The sequence below is a fragment of the Coenobita brevimanus genome, chromosome 91 (genome assembly GCF_032717465.1).
Source record: "Coenobita brevimanus isolate Jiangsu-jjx chromosome 91, ASM3271746v2, whole genome shotgun sequence".
In the NCBI taxonomy this organism is placed as follows: Eukaryota; Metazoa; Arthropoda; class Malacostraca; order Decapoda; family Coenobitidae; genus Coenobita; species Coenobita brevimanus.
In genome coordinates, this window is record NC_137044.1 from 18,239,437 (window position 1) to 18,261,031 (window position 21,595).

Genomic DNA, 21,595 nt, shown 5'->3' on the forward strand with positions numbered 1-21,595 from the left:
ATAAATATATATATATATATATATATATAATATATATATATATATATATATATATATATATAATATATAATATATATATATATATATATATATATATATATATATATATATATATATATTAATAACCATGAACAACAAAGTTTGATCTAAAATTTATTGTGTTGGGTAAAGCAGAGGACACTAACTAGCATGGCAGCCTACCACACGGAAACCACCATGTTGCACTACACGCCACAGAAACCGATGCACAGACCATGATATCAGCGAAAAGACTATGAGAAGAGTATTGCACGAAGGAGGGTTGCATCACAGGACCCTAGCAATCGTTATGTTGACAAGCCAGAGGATTTTTGGAAGTGTGTCACTGAAGGCACAACTGCTGGAGAAGGAATAATACTCGGTGAGTATTATTTCTGAGGTTTTCGCTTGTATAAACTAAAATATTCAGTCATACATGACCATAAAAATATATTAACATTACTGCAGGGGGACAACCAGTTTCGTTACAACGTCAGTCCATGCAGAGGAAATTACGTATGGCATATAGGGTTACTCGATGTTAAATTTCATAAGTGTAGAGCCTGTATGATTATATATATATATATATATATAAAGTATTTCACGGCGAATTAGGCACCTTAGATGACGGTGCAACCCCCGGTTTTACATCAGAGTTTCTACTTTCTGCTACGTGAACAGGAACACAGTTGGCTCGGAAAATTGTCCACCTACTCCACTGACCCGGGTATCAGTCTCAGATACGAGATAACCACCTCGTTGCCACCAGTTACATATTTATGATATGACAGTGACAGTTTCATCTGATTTTTCTGTGTAGTTTTCTTTATCTAATTTGTCTTAATAACCGCTCTACTTACTCCTACTCAATTTTTGAGGGCTAAACTAGGGAACGAGGCTTTTGGGAGGAGTAGTCTGGCATTAGATTTTACATGAATCATTCAACACAGTCGCACCTGACTTAATGTAGACCTGCAGTCCTTACCCTAACATTATCCGGGATGCGTGTTTTTTAGCTTAGTTGTCTACACGTTACAAATTTCATCCCTAAACAGTTACAATATATACTATTTTATTTCGTCAGGCCTACGTGATTGTGGCCTTATTTTGTAAATATGACACTATCGCATTGGCAGGTCGTGATTACGGAACATATGTTGATTATGTTTTACTTATTGAGATGAACAATAAAGTTATGCCTTCGTTAACGTAATTTTATTACTCAACGACACAAAGATTAATAAAAATACATTTATGAAGGCATAAATTTTAAATATTTATCTTAACAAGCCAAGGGTAAAGGACCACATTTGTTCCGCCAATCACGAGCGTGCAATGCGATGTTACCATATTTAAACTTGCGTTGGCCAGACGGAAGGAAATAGAGTAAATGTATTATATAGTAAGGTCAGGAAGAACATGATGTGGTGTTATTTCATAAACCTTATGTGTCTTTAACTCCTAAACTGACGGTTATGTTATTTATTATTAGAGGAACTATATCTACACTCACCTTATCCACCTTTGGACAGTGTTGGTGGAAATTCCCAGGGTGTTAGCGATGGCTCGGATGGACTGCCCGGCTTCACGCATCCCTACAATGCGCCCTCTTAAACCAATCCTCCTTTCTCTTGCCTCTCTCCGTCTTGCCTCTCTACGTCTTGCCTCCATTCTGAATCGGTGTGACTGATGCCCCGGGGTGGCTGATACCTCTGTTAACATCTCTGTTCATGGCAGGAAACCTAACGACTTCGCATAGTGTCACGTGGCACAAGTTTGTCCTCTAACTACTATTTTATTTGTTTCTACAGGTAAACAAAGTCATTGTTTTTTTTTACTGTTTCTAAAGAATAACCAGACATGACAATTAATTCACATGTCAGTATGCCACTGTCTCAGTTGACGGAGAGGATCTACCTGATTCGGTTAGAATCATTCATCTCAGTATATACTGACAAAACATGGAACTGGTGGTCTGCCCTGAGTAACGGTGTTTATTGCAGTCCATAGAAAATACAAGTGAACCACAGTCGTTTCTCGTTGATGTATAAATATCCATGTGTTTGTGGTGTATTAGTCATTATGGCGTTATTCTCACCCCGGTAATCCATGTCTGAGTTTCAGGAAGTGGGTGAAGAGGTGGCCAGTTACGAGGATACTATCTGTTTGATAAATTTGAGCTCTATGCATCCTCCATACTATGCCACGAACCGGATCCCTCATAAGAAACACCAAGGTCACCTGCTTCCTGGCATACAGTCTAGAGTATTCATCGAGCTTCAATTTACGAAGAAAAAACACTTCTGATACAGTCTGTGGTATAAATTAGTTCGCTTTACAAATACCCTTCCGTCACAGAAAGATTTACTCTATCAGGACAGATTATCATTACTATATCATACTTATCACGTAATATAGACGATAAGGATATCTCTACCCATTTATAAATTTATATCAGTTATATCATCTACCGAAATGTTCCGAGACGCAATAACGGCGACATGCAGATCTATAAAAATTATTGTCAATAAACGGGGTCTCGAATTATTACTGTCCATTAGAATTTACTTCAGGTAGAGAAAATTTTCCTTTCATCTCGTTCCCTTGCGACAATTATCACCGTCGTCATCCCTGTTATTCCCTTAAGCGCTACGACATGGCATCATCCCTATATATATATATATATATATATATATATATATGATCAGGTATTTAATTTTTTTCAGGTAGCACGGAGGCAGTTTGAGCTTTGTTGTATAATAAATGATAATTTGGTTGTATATATTGTTTTTATTATCTTTGCCTATCATTGCCCTGATGAGAACATAAGTCTGAAGTTGAGCATAAAGCACTGTTTTCAATAGCCTATGGAGAGTTTCATGAGAATCACGATGACTACCAGTACTGTCCTTGTGGTCCTTAATGTGTTATACATGGCGTTCTGCACAGTAATGCTGGACGTAAGGAGGTAATGCATGAAACCTATAGTCCTTCTGTTTTATGAAGTGATAATCACGTCAAGAATGCGTATCTGCCAACATTTTCATTCTAAATAACTAATATCATAACCTTCGCCATAAATTTCCAGTTATTCTTTTCCCGATGGCAGTTTTTTCCATTTTCATGTAGTAGGACTGTAGGTGATAAGGGAGAAATTCCTATGGCACTAAAAGTTTGCAAGAAGGAATGAGGTTAAAAATATGAGAAAGAATAGATAAACAGTACTACAAAAGGAAAGGAGGGAACGGGTAGCGAGAGAAGGAGAAAGCAGGGGGAAGGATGTGTGAGGTTGCCAGCCTACTTGAGAGAGACTGGAATATATGCGTAAATTTAGACCAAATTTATTCAAAACGTCAAATAGCGGCGCCAATTAAGGTGTAACACCCATTATTAGACAAATGCATATTGAAAGAAAACAGGTAATTAAATAGATTAATGAAAGGAATATTTGTTGACAAATATGGTTATTTAAAGAGAAAGTTAAACTGCCTTATGCCTAAAAAAAAATGTAGGGCGTTAGAGAAAGTGATAAAAAGGGGGACTTCAAGCACGAGGGATAATAGGAATACGGAAATAGCTGAAGAAAAAAGTTATGAAAAAATTGGTTCGGGTCCGAAAAACCGTCCAATATCTTTATTTATTGCCTAATATCCAAAGGATAATAATAATGAGTAGGATACCCAAATACGGTGGTGAATAATAGACAGTGTTTTTATTTAGTACATAAAATGCAATATATGCAGCAGATATTATAATAATTCATTTTTTGTAATTTCTTTTCATCTAATCACACTCACCTGTCTTACCCTCCAGCAGACTCTCGTCTCCGCTACCCAACCATTCGTCTCCCCCTTCCACCAGCCAGAGTGTGCTGCTTCTTCACCCTCCCACACTACCCCCTATATAACTCCGCCCACATTTCTCCCCTCCTCACCCTCCCACATCCCCCCTCCCTCCACCTGCAACTGTTACCAGAACCACTGAGACCCAAACCAAGTCGCTGGTGGATGGGGTGTAGCCGTTTCATCTGTCCGGAGCTGTACCTGCTGTTTGAATGAGTTTTTTTTTTTTTTTTTTTTTTTTTTTTTTTTTCCCTCCAAGAAAGAAGGAACAGAAGGCCAGAATCCAGCAAGATTATCCCCTCCAAGAAAAAAAAACACACAAAATAAGTCAGCCACATTCAATATCCGTTTATTTGAGATGCTTAGACACCGTTTGAAAGACTGAGGTCTTAGGCAGTAGGAAACACAGACAGAGGAAGGCAGGTCTAGAGTTGACCTGTTGCGTACATGAAGGACCGGGAGTAACGGTTAATTCTTGCATTAGAGTTGGACAGATTGGGATGAGAGTTTGCTGTTAGATGGGTGCTATGTGCCCGCCATAGTGGTGGAGGGTGAAAGCAGACAATTCAGCAGTGACCATTGAAGTAGCGATAGAAAAGAGATAAAGATGCAACAGTGCAGCAAAGAACAGAGGTTGAAGGGAGTAAAAGGAGGAGAATTAATGAGTCATAAAGCTTTTGACTCCACCTTGTTGAGAAGAACTGTATGTGAGGAGCCTCGCCACACATGAGAGTTGTACTCTACACGGGCATATAAAACCCGTGTATAAAGTCAACGTAAAGATGGCACAGAGTCGGCTTAGCACACGTAATCTCTTGGAAGTAGATTTTACAGGAGAGGTTATGTGATCTTTTCAAGATGAAATTGTACCACAGCTGCCCTAAATTGACCTGAAAATCCCGACCACTGTAGGGTGAGATGGATGTGCTGAGGCTGATCGTACCTGAAGTAGCAGTGACGAACCTGAAGACCTAATTAGTTCTGAAGGGACTGGACTGGTCCTGAATGAAGCAGATTTGATGGGACTGGACCAGGTTGGATGTGAATGACCTGACTGAACATTAACCTCTTCAATTCGATGACGTATATTTATGTTCCTAAAAAAAGCAGACGATCTTTTTCAACCAAGGAGAGGTCTCTGGTAGTGACGGGGTTAATGAAGCAATCTCTAGCCTCCATTTCGAATAGCCGTCTCCAAACCGTAACAAAGTGACTGGTAGTAGCAAAAATAAACAAGAAAATACATCACTGGTTTCAGGAGTTTAATAGGCTGAGGGGATCTGCCTCTGACTGGCCCTATGCTGACCTTGATGTGCAAAAACTGAGCACAATAGGTATGATTTAATTTTTATTTTTTAATGTACCTTAATTGCTGAAAATGGATCTTTGCATGGCTGATATGACGTTATCCTTATCAGTTCCTCTAGATGATTGTATTAAGCTTTGGGGGACATCTCTTAGTGAAAGGTAAGTGAGGACTATAATATTTAAACGCCAGTTGGAACAAAAAAAAAAAAAAAAAAAGAGTAAATCATCTGACTAGCAAGAATATTGAAAACTACGTCGTCAGACTGAAGGGGACTGAATAATGAGTGCAACAGTACCTAAAATGGCCGAATTGAACGTTGTACCGATGGATTCCAGTTTAGTTCACGTAGGAATATCACAGACCTAACTTTTTGAATGGGTAAAAATACCACACAGGCTGGGCGATTGCGACCGTCTTCTTATAACACGATCTTCAAGAAAGTAAATTTATTATAGTATGCAGCACAGGTAGTTATATGGTTATTATAGACTACAAGATGTGTAGAGGAAGATAAAATAAACACATTTGGGGGGTATATAAGGATGCCGTCAGCTCGTCCGCGACGGCCTATTTACCTACCGATTGGATGCGTTGATTACCGACGATCACGCCGATGGGATGCTTCAGTTCATTAAACATTGAAATTTATAGGAAACCAAACGCCCAACCTACTCTAACCTATCCAGACCTAGCTTATCTCAACTTGGGGGCTTCGCCTCCAGACCCTCCTGATTTTAACCGCTTAGGACCTAACCAAGAAAGCCCCCGAATACCTGTCAGGTCACATCCCATTCTGAGTCATAACTTACCACACCCAATCTGTCATAACTTAACCATTTCTAACGTAACCAAACCTACCGTAGCTTAGGCAACTGAAATTATCCATTCCAACTTCTCGGTAAGGAATTTGAAATTAGGCCAAAAGTAAGACGTGCGTTTGGAGAGTTTGGCAGCAAGTTTACTCCTGGTGGTAACTTCGTCAGGGTGATGTTATGTTTGATATAAATAATTATTTATGTATTTCACAGGTAAAAAACAATGACCAGTATCAGTGGTAATCTGTGAAGCATAGCAACTAACCTGTAAATGACTAATTTCATTAGGAAATATGGGAAGGCCGCGCTCATGTGACCGTCTTAATGTCGACTGACGGGTTATTCAGGGACGACGTAGGTGTGCGGTCGACGAACGTGCCATTTCAGTGATTTCTCCATTTGGTAAATTGCAGCTTGACCAAAATTTAGGACTTTATAATAATCCTGACGACTATAATCACTGGTGTGTGTTGCTGATTAACGCGCGTCAGGGGCTGGGGAATGATTATGTTTATAGAGTCCGAATGGTGGTGTTCATTGTCTGAATGATTGTGTTCATAGTCTGAATGATTGTGTTCATAGTCTGAATGATGGTGTTTATAGTCCGAATGATGGTATTTATAGAGTTCGAAAGATTGTGTGTATTGGGCCCCTTTCTCTGGTACCCTTTCCTCACCCCTGACATTTTCACCTCCTGTACATGTGGTTGCACAGACAGCACCGAGGCTTGCGTCTGTTGCTATCACCTTCATGCTTGTACATCTTGCATGATCAGCACCAATGTGCATCTCCACTGTTTATCATGTCGTAATATATTCTTTCATCTCCTTAGCTCAGTGACATTTTTCAATTTATTCTTACTGTCTCCTGATATTTGTGTGTTTAAATTCAATAGAAACCTTTCAAGTTGACGGGTTTAGATATAGCCTTCACTAACCCCTTCACCACAGCCCTCTCTTGAGCTGAATAAAATCGTCAAAAAACAGCAACTATACTCGGTTTCACGGAGTCTGACGCACTGATTTTGCCAGCCGAGGACAGGTGGATCTGGTAACACTGCGCGATGTACTCGGGCGGTGATTGGTGGATTTCTGTTGTGTTTGAATGTGCTTCAAAATGACTTTGTATTCCAACCAAGGTCCTCATTGATTTGTAAGATACCGAATTATACAGATACAGATTAAAGCAATGATATCTTTAATGATAAATATGTGTCTTTTAAATCACTAGAGATAAACCTGAACGACAATGATAACAAAAAGTAAGTAAAGTCGCGACTGGACGCATACGGACAAGTCAGCGACTGTGGCGGGAATTCAGACGTTCATAGCAAGGTGTTTCCGAGGTCCTGTGAAGGCGCGAATGTTTTTCCCACCATTGCTACACAGTGTCACAGTCTACAGTCTTCACCATGCCCTTCATTACCTCATCTACTAATATACAACCTTACCCTAGATATGCTTAGCTTAGCTTCTAATAATTATGATTTGTGTAAGCACACACACACACACACACACACACACACACACACACACACACACACACACACACACACACGCACACGCACACACACACACACACACGCACACACACACACACGCACACACACACACACACACACACACACCTCACTGGGGCCAATACATGCTATTCTATTCTCAATATATATAGTGTACTGTACATACACATTTTCATTACCTTCATAGGTAACAGTAGCTTTAAAAATCTGTATTTGTTTGTATCCATAGTCAAATTCAGTAGAATTATTTCTTACGTGAATAAGTTTGGTGTTTGATTTTCCCTAACATTTTTGTATCATAAGAGACAGACATACAGACGGACACCCTATCCCTGGTCACAGTGCATCCTCAAGCATGTATCTCTGCCCCCTCGACAAAGAGCCGGGAAAGTAATGGATTACATCGTTATAGAATGAACCGAATTTTTGTTAATGGTGGAAGAAAAGAAAATAAGATAAAAGCAGACTCCATGAGAAAATAATAGATGAAATATGCTGCTGTAATAAAACCGCGTGCAGTATAAACGAAATCAAACAATGAAATGAATTTAAACCAGTCGCTGACTTGTCCGTATGCGTCCAGTCGCGACTTTACTTACTTTTTGTTATCATTGTCGTTCAGGTTTATCTCTAGTAATTTAAAAGACACATATTTATCATTAAAGATATCATTGCTTTAATCTGTATCTGTATAATTCGGTATCTTACAAATCAATGAGGGCCTTGGTTGGAATACAAAGTCATTTTGGAGCACGTTCAAACACAACGGAAAACCACCAATCACCGCCGGAGTACATCGCGCAGTGTTACCAGATCCACCTGTCCTCGGCTGGCAAAATCAGTGCGTCAGACTCCGTGGAACCGAGTATAGTTATAGAAATTACGTCACAGGACTGAGTGGGTAAGCTAAGGACTGATATAATTATAATAATAATAATTATTATTAATATTATTATTATCTGATTTTGAATTGTTCATACCCAATCCATAGAGATCGGACTCCTCCATATGGTTCGAGTACAACAGAGCAACCACGCAAGTTTTCGGCATATAATTTACTAAAAAAAAAAAAAAAAAAAAAAAAAAAAAAAAAAACTACCCAATCATCAGCTACTTTAAAATTGCTAGAAACCACGCAAAAGCAGTAATAAATCTTCTGAAATTTAACTTTCTTTACAACTAAGCATCCATATTATTAAATAGTCCCAGACAGTAGAATTTTCATTTTTTTTTTTTTTCAGTTGTAACTTTTGCAAGTCATCACTTATCTCCTTCAGAAATCTTCTGACGGAAATATTGTTAATATGAAAAAGCAAACTTTCTTGCCAGGATTTTTGGCAGAAACTCTGCCTTAGAGGAAATTAGTCAGAACGTTCCTGTACTAGAACTTAACTCTACTGAAATTGTACCACGAAAGATACATAGTAGATTATGGAAAATTAATCATAGACATTAACTACCTCCCATACAAGTAAGAAGGAATATTGCCTCCCTTGCATTATTTTACAGGTATTTCTATGACAAATGCTCAGGTGAAATAGCACTCATTGTACTACTTTCATGCTTTCCCCCATTTTACGTGGGCATCTGGCAGTGTTCATGACGATGGTCATATTGCAGAATTTCTGCTTGTCAAAGTTGTTTTTTCCCCAATCAGTTTCCCTTAGGAATTCACTTCTGCAGGTAAGTTTCCCCCCACCCCCCCAACTTCAACCCACAACAGTTTTCAAGTCAAACTGCCACAGGTATTGTTGACTGGTGTTTGGATTTTTTTTTTTTTTTTTCCATATTTCATTTTTCTTCCTATACAAGTAAGAAGGAATGTTGCCTCCTTTGCATTATTTTTATAGATACTTTTTTGGCAAATGCTCGGGTGAAACAGCACCCATTGTGCCACCTTTCCAAACTTTCCTCCATGCCATATGGGCATATGGTAGAGCTCATGACAGTGCCGTGCGCAGGATTTTTGAAATGTGGAGGGGAGATTGAAAAGAAAAATTATATATATATTTTCTCATAACCTTTATTCCCTTTATTTCATTCATTCATCATTTAATCCTGTGTTGCCCCATGAAGACCGTAGGAGCCAGGAGCGAGGCAAGTTTGTCCTGACATTTATGATAAGTGACCAGCCTCACTCATCCCTGAGTGGCATTATGTGAGCAATAAATCCCAACCACCCTTGGATGAAAACCTGCACCAGCTCAATCCGATTTTTTTTTTTTTTTTTTTTTTTTTTTTTGGGTCCAACTCTGGGCATAGACTTCACAGCCTGCTCTCAAGGCCCTGTAGTCCTCCTACAAATCATACACCTCTCTACATGTCACCACTTCGGCGCTAACACCCACCATCCATATTGAATACATGCTAGAGCTGTCTCTTACAGGACTTGTGTATTGGTATTAGCGGGGGTATTTTTTCGACATGTCAGCGGGTCTTCTGGTAGATCGGTAAAGTCTGATTTAATGAAATTCAAATCCTTAAACCGTTCCCTGCCCCAGCGGGGATTTGAACCTGCGTCTGGTAGGACTGTAGGCCACCTCTCTACCGATTGAGCCACCGCTAAACTAATTTTTTTTTATTTTTTTATGCAAGGAAGAAGGAACCAAAGGCCGGGAGCCTGCAAGCCATTCCTTCCAAGAAAAAAACAAAAACAATACAAAAGGGAGCCTGATTCAATATCCTTTCATTTTGAGATGCCTGGACACACTGTGTTTAAAAGACTGGAGATCATAGGAAGTAGGAAATACAGACAGAGGGAGACAGTACCAGAGTTGACTGTTGCATAAATGAAAGACTGGAAGTAACGGTTAACTCTTGCATTAGAGACTTGGACAGAAAAGGGATGAGAGTTTGTTGCTAGACGGGTGCTACTCGCCCGTCGTAGAGGTGGAGGGATGCAAGCAGACAGTTCAGAGGAGCAGTGACCATTGAAATAGTGATAGGAAAGAGATAAAGATGCAACAGTGCAGTGAAGAGACAGAGGTTGAAGGGAGCAAATGAGAGGGGGAGAGTTTATGAGACAAAAAGCCTTTGACTCCACCTTGTTGAGCAGAGCTGTATGTGGGGAGCCTCCCCACACATGAGAATTGTACTCTACACAGGGGCAAATAAAACCCATGTAAAGTCAACAACTGTGCAGGGGTAAAGAAGGTACGGAGTCGGCTTAGCACACATAATCTCTTGGAAGGAGATTTTACAAGAGATGTAATATGATCATTCCAAGATAAGTCCTGAGAGAATGAAACCCCAGGTAAGTTTAAGGATGATGCAGGATTGGGCTGGATATTATTAAACATTATTCGGTACTCTTGTGGAATATTTTGTTGGGTTGATAGGTATAAGGACTGAGTCTTTGATGCATTAAAAACAACAAGATTATTTTTACCCCAGTCAGAGAAACGAGGCAAGTCAGACATTATGTGTGCCATAACCTCATCCCCTGTTTGTTGAAGTAACTGCTGAGATGGGCGTTGTGGGAAGTGAATGGAAAGGGGAAAGGTGGAATTATCAGCGTATGAGTGGGTAGGGTTAGATGTACTGCTTAGAAGGTCATTGATGAATAAAAGGAAGAGAGTTGGTGATAGGACAGAGCTCTGAGGAACACCACTGTTGATAGATCTAGAAGAACGGTGTCCATCTACAACAGCAGCTATAGAATGACCAGAAAGGAAGCTAAAGATGAAGGCACAGATAGATGGATAGAAACCGTAAGAGGGCAGTTTGGAAATTAAAGATGTATGCCAGACTCAATCGAAAGCCTTTGAGATGTCAAGTACAGTGGCAAAGCTTTCGTCAAAGTCCCGAAAGGAGGATGACCAGGAGTCTGAAAGGTAGGTGAGTAAAGTGTCGCTGATGGAACCCATACTGACAATCAGAAAGAAGGTTGTGATAGGAAAGATGCTTTAAAATTTTCGTGTTAAGAATAGACTTGAAAACTTTTGATACACACGATGTTAAAACAATTGGGCGATAGTTAGAGGGTTGAGAACGGTCACGCTTCTTTGGGACAGGCTGAATGAGAGCAAACTTCCAGTAAGAAGGAAAGGTACAAGTTGATAGACAAAGGTGAAAGAGTTTGTTCTTGAGGACAACAGGAGGGACCCCATCAGATCCATATGCCTTGTTAGTATGGAGGCCAGTGGTGACAGAAAATACATCAGCTGAAGAAATTTTAATGTCAGCCATGAAGAAGTCAGAGGGGGGAAGTGATGGAGGAACAGCACCAGAATTGTCTTAGGTGGAATTGGAGGAGAAGGTCTAAGCAAAGAGATCTGCTTTATCTGTAGAATACTGGTAATAGCTACGGAACCATCAGAGTAGAAAAGAAGAGGGAAGGATGATGAGGTAAAGTTGTTAGGAAGGTTTTTGGCCAGGTGCTAGAAGGAGCAGGAAGAATTCGAGTTGGAGAGTTGAGAGCATTTAGTACGGATGAAATTATATTTAGCAGGGCGAAGAACAAACTTAGCATGATTCCGGGCAGAAACATTAAAAAGATGAGATTCAGGGGTGAGTTGGCACCAGTACCTTTTGTTGGCCCTCTCCTTGTTGTGGACAGTTAGCTATTAGAACAAGCATTATGAAACCAAGGCTTTCTTGCATTAGTCAGAGGATTTGAGAAAGGAATGTATGCTTCCATGCCCGAGAATAACCTCTGTAATGCACAAGGCACAGTCAGATGGATCCCGTCCATGGAAGCAATAATCATTGCGGGGAAAATCAAAGAAGTACTGCCCGAGGGCCTCCCAATTAGCAGCTAAGCTCGCGCAGGGGGCGGAGCATTGGAGTGACGTTGACTGGCTCTGGCATAAAACCCCAGCGTTCAGTTGACTCCTGACCATGACGGTGAGTGTATGCTTGCTCCACTTATCAAGACCATGACACATTTTCAGTCCGGAGAAGTGAGGGAAGAGACTGAAATGTGTGAGGGAAGGTATAGGGGTGTGAGGGAACCTAGTGCTATATGATAGGGTTAAACGAGTCTGCACTTCTTCCCCTTCTTCATTTTCCATTATCATAAATGTTTAATTTAAGTCTGCCCTTTTATGCATTTTCTGTTACTTAAGCCAGCTGACGTCACACAAGCCACGCCTCCCTGCGCGCTGATGGAAAGTGAGCTGACTTGGTATTAGTGGACTTAGATCAGCAGCTCCAAAGTGCCACAACCAACGTTTCTTTGGAGGGTCCACAGGCTGTACTGGAGCGATAGGACAGGTTAAGGTAATAAGGTTGAGCTTGGAGGAACCCAATGGAGAGGAAAGATTAACAGCGTAAGCAGAAGGAATAGTTGTAAGGAAGAGGTCAAGTATGTTGGAACTCTCTCCAGGGTGATCAGGGATATGAGTAGGGTGCTGCACAAGCTGCAATAGGTCATTAAGAATAGAAAAGATGTAGGCTTGTTCACCAGGTGGATAAGTGAATAGAGAGGAGAGGCAAAGATGGTGGTGAACATTAAAATGTCCTAGAATGGAGATTTCAGAGAAAGGAGAAACGGATAGGATGTGTTCCATTGTAGAAGTAACACAATAGGTACTGTAACTGACTAAAGTACTGAAAGGGGTACAAACTCAGGGTGATTAATGCCCCTATTTGCCCATTCTTGTATTTTGTAGAAGTTTTTAACTCTTTTTGTATTATTTTTCTATCTCGTAACATTCATAAGAGATCTTATTAATGAGTTGCATTTTTAGTATTATTTTCATTTTAATTTTTCATTCTTTCCAAATGGGTGGGTGGGTAACCCCTTGGTGTGCACGGCCCTGACTCATAACGACTGTCATGTTGCAGAACTTCTGCTTATCAAATTCATTTATTCCCCGATAGGCTTCACTTAGCAATTTACGTCCACATTTGTCCCCCCCCCCCCACCCACCTTCAGCCCAGAGCAGTTCATGTCAAACTGCTACAGATATTTATAGTCTGGATTATGGATTTTTGTTTTTACATTTAATTTTTCCTCTCTGTTCATGTTAAAAAAAAAAAAAAAAGCCAGGCGATTTTATTACAGCCTTGACACTTTGAAGTAGGGGAGCTGGATGCAGCCATGATCAGTCACTTCGCCAAGAGATATGTCACAAAAGCCGAATAACTTCGTGTGATGTTAGAATGCAAAACATATTTTTACTCAGGGTGTTATCATGGGAGTATGATTGATGCTTACTGTGGTTGGAACATTTTTTTTTTTTTTTTTTCAGGCAGACTCCAGCAGATTTAGTTCAACAGAGAAATCCTAACAGAGAGAGAGAGAGAGAGAGAGAGAGAGAGCAACACCTTCGACACCCGTGACCTTGACCTTTGACAGGTTCATTTCAAAATCGATTTATTTCATTCTTGCTCAGTCCTTAACTTTCCACCATGATTGATTGGTCCACATCAAATAAAATCTTAGTTGACTTTGACATGTGACCTTGACCTTTGATTTTCCTGTGGCCTTGACCTTTGACATCCCTATGAACTAGACCTTTAATTATTCTCAAACTCAAATCACTATCATTACCTTAACCAGAACGCTTCCACAGTGTTAAGTCTTCATCAAACAAAAACTACTTAAATTAACCTTACTGTGTGTCCTTGCCCGTTAACCTGTTGCTTTAAAAAAGGTGGGGGGGGGGGAATCAGTCTTTTGGGTGATCTTCAGCTCATCCACAGAGGATCCAAATCAGATCAAAACTCTTTTAGTTATTTTCTTCACACACAGACATATGGGTCAGACTTTAATCATGCCCCATGACCTTGACTTTTACCTGATTGTCCTCGCAACTGAATCCCTTTGTTCTTGCCTGACCCTCATAACCCTTCCACAAGTTTTGGTAAAAAAAAAAAAAAAAAAAAAATGTCCTTGACATTTCATATATTATCACCAAAAACATAAGAGTACCGGTACTCCTTGGCTGACCCTCAGCCCTACTACCAAGTTTGATTAAAATTGAAGCAAAACTGTTTGAGTTATTTTGTTCACACACACACACACACACACACACACACACACACACACACACACACACACCCACACACACACACACACACACACACACTTACACCGCTCGCTGGTGCAGTGGTAACGCTCTCGCTTGCCAACTGGTGGACGGGAGTTCGCGCCTCGCTCAGGTTGCGAAAAGTTTCACTGACGAAGTGGGTGGTTACTGTCCCCCTTGAGCAAGGGGACGGGTGTTTGCGTGTGTGAAGGTCACAGCCTTGCCCTTAGATCGGACTATATGAGCTCTCAGCTCCCTTCCGGGAGGGTAAAAGCTGACGATCACGACCATCAAGTGATCCTGACCAACCCGGTGAATTACACAAGGAGTCATCGGAGGTAGACGTTCGTCATCGGTGCTCCGTACCAGGCCAACACGGCCAGTGGCATTACCTAAATTAGTGTCTTTGAATGAGTCAAGCTCTGTACCAGGTTAGACTAAATGATTTTTCATTATTAATAGGAAAAGAAATAATAAGTTTAAATAAGACCGGTTCAAACTGAACAAAGAACCACGATGCGCTGAGTCAGCTGGGTTTGTTTAGACTACAGCAACACGGGGAAAGTGTACATACTCTGTAAGTACATATGCTGTTCATTTAGTATTACAAAATGGATACATACTTCAGTAAAACAAATTTGGAAAAGAAAAGGGATAAAAGTAAAAAGCAAAATGATGATTTCTACCAAGAACTGGTTGAAGTGGAGACTCATAATAGACTGGTTGAACGTGTACACAAACTAGAAATGGCTTTCAAAAATGAAATTGATGAAATAAAGAAGCAAATGCACTTGCAAAAGGAAGAGATAGAAAAACTAGGAAGGGAGGCCAATAAGAAAGACACAACCATCAGTGAACTAACAGTGGAATTGAGTACGCTTAGGAAGAAAGTGAGTGAAATGGCAAGTACAGTAGTCAGTCACGAGAGTGTTATGGAAGAGTTCAGAAATAACAGAGAGACAATTAGGCAAGCAAGCTGTCTTATGGACCAGAGCAGTGATATTGAGGAGAAGATAACACAGGTGAATGAAGCTGTGCAAAGCTACAAAAATGATGTAGAAACCACGTATGCTGAAATGGTGAAAGTAAAGAAAGATTTAGAAACAAGGGTGGAGGAAAAAAGCATTAAAAAGGAAGTGAAAAGAATAATCCAAGACAATCCAAAGTTAGTCAAAGATTCAGTAGAGATAAATAAATCAATAGTAATCACTGGTATAGAAGAGGAAGAGGTTAAAAACAAGATCACTAAAGACAAAAAGGAGATGGCAAATGTAATGAGCTTACTGAAAGAAGTATCGGAGAAAATCTGTAGTAAAGACATAGAGGAACACAAAAGGTTAGGGAAGTACGAGAAAAGCAAGACAAGACCTCTAAAGGTGACTTTCCAGAGTGTAAACACTGTGGAAGAGATACTAAAAAATGCAAAGAATCTTGTGGAAAGAGAGGAGTTCAAAAATGTATGGATCAAAAGATGCCTAACACAAGAGGAACTGGAATTACTGAAAGAGAAAAGGGAGGAAGCAAAAACAAAAAATGAGGGAAGATCAGAAGAGGAGAATAAGAAATTTTTTTACAAAGTAATAGGATTGCAGGTACGAAAGTGGTACACAAACAGGATGGAAGAAAAAGGAGGAAGGTAGTGGAACCATGTCATGACAAGTATATAAACAAGATGATAAAGTTGATGTACTCAAATGTGGATGGAATGGTATCTAAATTACTAGAGATGAATGATTATGTCAGAGAAAATGAACCACAAATAATATGCCTAACTGAGACAAAATTAACACCAAGGATATCCAATGACATACTAAACTTAGAGGAATACAATATATGGAGAAGAGACAGAAATTAAAAAAAAAGAGGAGGAATTATAATATTAACTAAGAAAAATCTAAAAGTCAAAGAAATAAACCTAGATATACCATCACAAGTAGAACTGATTGCAGTAGAGATCGACACATCTGAAGGTAAAGTAATTTTAGCCAATTTGTACATGCCACCCAGATCAAACACATGGGAAAGAGACGAATATGAGGACCTGGCAGAGAGTACAATTCAGAGTATAGGATCATTGCTACATAAAATGGAAGAGAAATCGGAAAGAATTATACTAACTGGGGACTTCAATACAAATATAAATTGGAATACTCTAGATAAAAATAGCCAAGAAAGCTGTTGGGACCAAAAGCTCCTGGATCTCGTACAAGAGTTTTTCTTAGTGTAACATGTGAGGGAAACCACCAGAAAAAGAGGACTTGATGTACCTTCAGTACTAGATCTAATATTTACTAGGCAAGAAAATGACATTGACAGTTTAATATATCACCCTCCACTCGGCAAAAGCGATCATGCAGTACTAAATTATAACTTCAGGATAGCATGTCATAGTAAACAGCAATGACAGTTACAGAAAGAGCCTAAACTATAAAAAGGGAAATTATCAAGACCTAAGGGAAATTATCAAGACCTAAAGAAGTATTTCTTAGAAGTTGATTGGGAAAATGAGCTTAGAGGACAAGATTTAAATGCTGTATATAAAAAGAAGAAACGGAATCTAAAGGTGAATGTAGGGAAGAGTAAAGTGATGGTCTTTGAGAGAGGTGAATTCAGTGAATGTACAGCGAGGTTGGATGGTGAGGAATTGGAAAATGTGAGTACGTTTAAGTACTTGGGTAGTGTGATGAGTAAGGATGGAGGTTTGGAGGGTGAAGTGCTTGAAAGGGTACAGCAGGGAAGAAAGGTTGCTGGTTCTTTGAAAGCAGTGATAAGAAACAGGGAAGTGAGCATGGAAGTGAAAAAGTTACTACATGACAGTATTGTGATACCAACTCTAATGTACGGAAGTGAAGCTTGGACGTTGTTGGAAGGACACAAGTCAAGAGTGAGAGCTGTGGAAATGAGTTATTTAAGAGGAGCCTGTGGAGTCACATGGAGAGACAGGCTGACGAATGAGGATATAAAGGAGCGTTGTGGTGTTGATGTGGATGTGATAGGAAGTGTTATGAGGAACACACTGAGGTGGTTTGGCCATGTGGAGAGGATGGAGGGTGAAAGACTGATGAAGAGAGTGTATGTGAGTGAGGTGGAGGGGGAAAGAGGGAGGGGGAGGCCGAGGATGAGATGGAGAGATGGGGTGGAGAGGTATATGAGAGAGGGGGGTGTGAGTTGGGAGCAGGGGAGTGAAATGGCGGGGGACAGGGCGACTTGGAGGCGATTTGTTTGTGGCCACCCCAAACAGGATTGAGGCGTCTGGCAATAGATAGATAGATATAAAAAATTTTGTGAATTTTATGAAATAGGAGTCCAGAAGTACATCCCACAGCACAAAGAAGCAGATAAGAAAATACAGAAATGGTTCAATACAGAATGTAAAAAATAAAAAAAAGAAGAGATTTGTTGTGGAATAGATACAGAAGACACAATAGTCCATCCATCCATCCATTGCCAGACGCCATGTATCCCAAACGGGGTGGCCAAGGGCTAAGAGTTAACTGTTTTACAGGGAGGGGCACTAACACTCCACCAACCCCACTTGACACGTAGGGATGCCAACAGCATCTGGTGTTCCCAGGCGGTCACCCATCCAAGTACTACCCAGACCCAACGTTGCTTAACTTCACTGATCGGACGGGAAGCGGTGTACTCAATGTGGTATGGCCGTTGGCACAACGCAATAGTGAAAGGGTGTATAATAATTACAAACAGGCAAGAAACGACTATACAAGAATAAGGAGGGAAGCCCAAAAACAGTTTGAGCAGGATATAATAAATAAAAGTAGTGATCAACCAAAGCTGTTTTACAACTATATCAGAAGCAAAACCAAAGTAAAAGATATAATACAATCCATTACGGACGAGGGAATCACTTATACACAAGAGAGAGATATTTGTGAAGCACTAAATAAGAATTTCCAATTAGTTTTTACAGAAGAAAAAAATTTTGAGAGGGACTATGTGGAACATGCATGTCCACACATACTACCATATATACAAATAGCAGAAAAAGTAATACAGGAGGAGCTAAGTAGATTAGACAGAGGAAAAGCAAGTGGTCCTGATGAAATTTCATGTTGGGTATTACGAGAATGTGCAAAGGAGTTAAGTAAACCATTATTTTTAATTTTCAAGAAATCCTTGAGTCAAGGGAAACTACCTGATATTTGGAAAAAAGCAAATATAGTCCCCTTATTCAAGAAAGGAAATAGACAAAATCCTCTCAACTACCAACCAGTATCACTGACCAGTGTTGTAAGCAAGGTATTAGAAAAACTTATGAGAAAAGCTTGGGTAAATCATCTAGAAGAACACAGTACGATAACAGAAAGACAGTTTGGTTTCAGAAAAGGAAAATCATGTGTTACTAATCTGTTGAGCTACTATGACAGAGTAACAAACACAATACAGGAAAGGGAAGGATGGGTGGACAGTATCTATTTAGATTTCAAGAAAGCTTTTGATACAGTACCACACCAAAGACTTTTATGGAAACTGTACCATCAAGGAGGAATTCGAGGCAAACTGTTTTGTTGGATGCAAGACTTTCTCATAAAAAGAGAAATGAGGACAGTACTAAGAGGAAACTACTCATCATGGAAAGAAGTGACTAGTTGAGTACCACAGGGTTCGGTGCTGGCACCAATCATGTTTTTAGTGTATATAAATGATATAAACAGTAACACTGGAAATGAGAGCTATCTGAATATGTTTGCAGATGATGCAAAAATACAAGGGAGAATTACTAGCACAGACTCTTGTAGGGAGCTACAAGAAGAATTAAATAAACTTCATGATTGGAGTAGTACATGGCAAATGTAATTCAATGTGGACAAGTGTCATATAATCAAGTTTGGTAAAAGTGGAAAAAGACCTGATTGGGATTATAAGTTAGGAAATAAAACCCTATACACATCAGAAAGAGAGAAAGACCTAGGTGTGATTATCAATAACAGACTATTTCCGGCTGACCACATCAGCGAGAAGGTACGGAACATGTATACACTGCTTGCAAATATGAGAATAGCATTCACATACATAAATGAAGACATGCTAAGAAGGATAATAACATCATTCATTAGACCAACCCTGCAATACGCATCAGTAGTCTGGAGTCCTCATCTCAAAAAGCATATAGACAAGATTGAAAAAGTTCAAAGGGCTGCTACAAGATGGATACCAAGCTTAAGGGACCTAAGCTACGAAGAAAGACTAAATAAACTGAATCTACCAACACTACAGGAGAGAAGGAAAAGAGGTGACATGATAATGCTATATAAGTGCATATCAGGAAAGGAGAAAATAGACATAAATGATTACTTAACATATGGAGAAGCATCAGCAAGAGGACACTGCAAAACACTGCATAAGAAGAGAGGTGATAAAGACGTAAGGAAATTCAGTTTCCCAAACAGAGCAATTGATCAGTGGAATGCACTACCGAATGAAATAGTGTGTGCCAAAACAATTCACAAATTTAAGGTTATATATGATAAATATGGTTTAAGACACGGGACAGTACGAGCTTGACTCATTCCTGAAAAGATACAATTAGGTAAGAACACACACACACGCACACAAAGGGTGGAGGAAAAAAGCATTAAAAAGGAAGTGAAAAGAATAATCCAAAACAATCCAAAGTTAGTCAGAGATTCAATAGAAATAAATAAATCAATAGTAATCACTGGTATAGAAGAGGAAGAAGTTAAAAACAAAATCACTAGAGACATAAAGGAGATGGCAAATGTAATGAGCTTACTGAAAGAAATATCAGAGGAAATCTGTAGTAAAGACATAGAGGAACACAAAAGGTTAGGAAAATACGAGAAAAGCAAGACAAGACCTCTAAAGGTGACTTTCCAGAGTGTAAACACTGTGGAAGAGATACTAAAAAATGCAAAGAATCTTAAGGAAAAAGAGGAGTTCAAAAATGTATGGATAAAAAGATGCCTAACACAAGAGGAACTGGAATTACTGAAAGAGAAAAGGGAGGAAGCAAAAACAAAAAATGAGGGAAGATCAGAAGAGGAGAAGAAATTTTTTTACAAAGTAATAGGATTGCAGGTACAAAAGTGGTACACAAACAGGATGGAAGAAAAAGGAGGAAGGTAGTAGAACCATGTCATGACAAGTATATAAACAAGATGATAAAGTTGATGTACTCAAATGTGGATGGAATGGTATCTAAATTACTAGAGATGAATGATTATGTCAGAGAAAAAGAACCACAAATAATATGCCTAACTGAGACAAAATTAACACCAAGGATATCCAATGACATACTAAACTTAGAGGAATACAATATATGGAGAAGAGACAGAAATTAAAAAAAAAGAGGAGGAATTATAATATTAATTAAGAAAAATCTAAAAGTCAAAGAAATAAACCTAGATATACCATCACAAGTAGAACTGACTGCAGTAGAGATCGACACATCTGAAGGTAAAGTAATTGTAGCCAATTTGTACATGCCACCCAGATCAAACACATGGGAAAGAGACGAATATGAGGACCTGGCAGAGAGTACAATTCATAGTATAAGATCATTGCTACATAAACTGGAAGAGAAATCGGAAAGAATTATACTAACTGGGGACTTCAATACAAATATAAATTGGAATACTCTAGATATAAATAGCCAAGAAAGCTGTTGGGACCAAAAGCTCCTGGATCTCGTACAAGAGTTTTCTTAACGTAACATGTGAGGGAAACCACCAGAAAAAGAGGACTTGATGTACCTTCAGTACTAGATCTAATATTTACTAGGCAAGAAAATGACATTGACATTTTAATATATCACCCTCCACTCGGCAAAAGCGATCATGCAGTACTAAATTATAACTTCAGGATAGCATATGACATAGTAAACAGCAATAACAGTTACAAAAAGAGCCTAAACTATAAAAAGGGAAATTATCAAGACCTAAAGAAGTATTTCTTAGAAGTTGATTGGGAAAATGAGCTTAGAGGACAAGATTTAAATGCTGTATATAAAAATTTTTGTGAATTTTATGAAATAGGAGTCCAGAAGTACATCCCACAGCACAAAGAAGCAGATAAGAAAATACAGAAATGGTTCAATACAGAATGTAAAAAATCAAAAGAAAGAAGAGATTTGTTGT

General features: G+C 39.3%; 1 protein-coding gene and 1 non-coding gene across 2 annotated transcripts in view; one reads left to right on the forward strand and one right to left on the reverse strand.

The window, feature by feature from the left end:
* Positions 1–21,595, forward strand: part of LOC145411804 (regulator of G-protein signaling 7-like) — a 344,883-nt gene that overhangs the window by 138,314 nt on the left and 184,974 nt on the right. The window lies entirely within an intron of this gene.
* LOC145411997 (5S ribosomal RNA) lies at positions 18,027–18,145 on the reverse strand. Its single transcript, XR_013899509.1, has one exon. It is a non-coding gene; the product is annotated as a 5S ribosomal RNA (ribosomal RNA).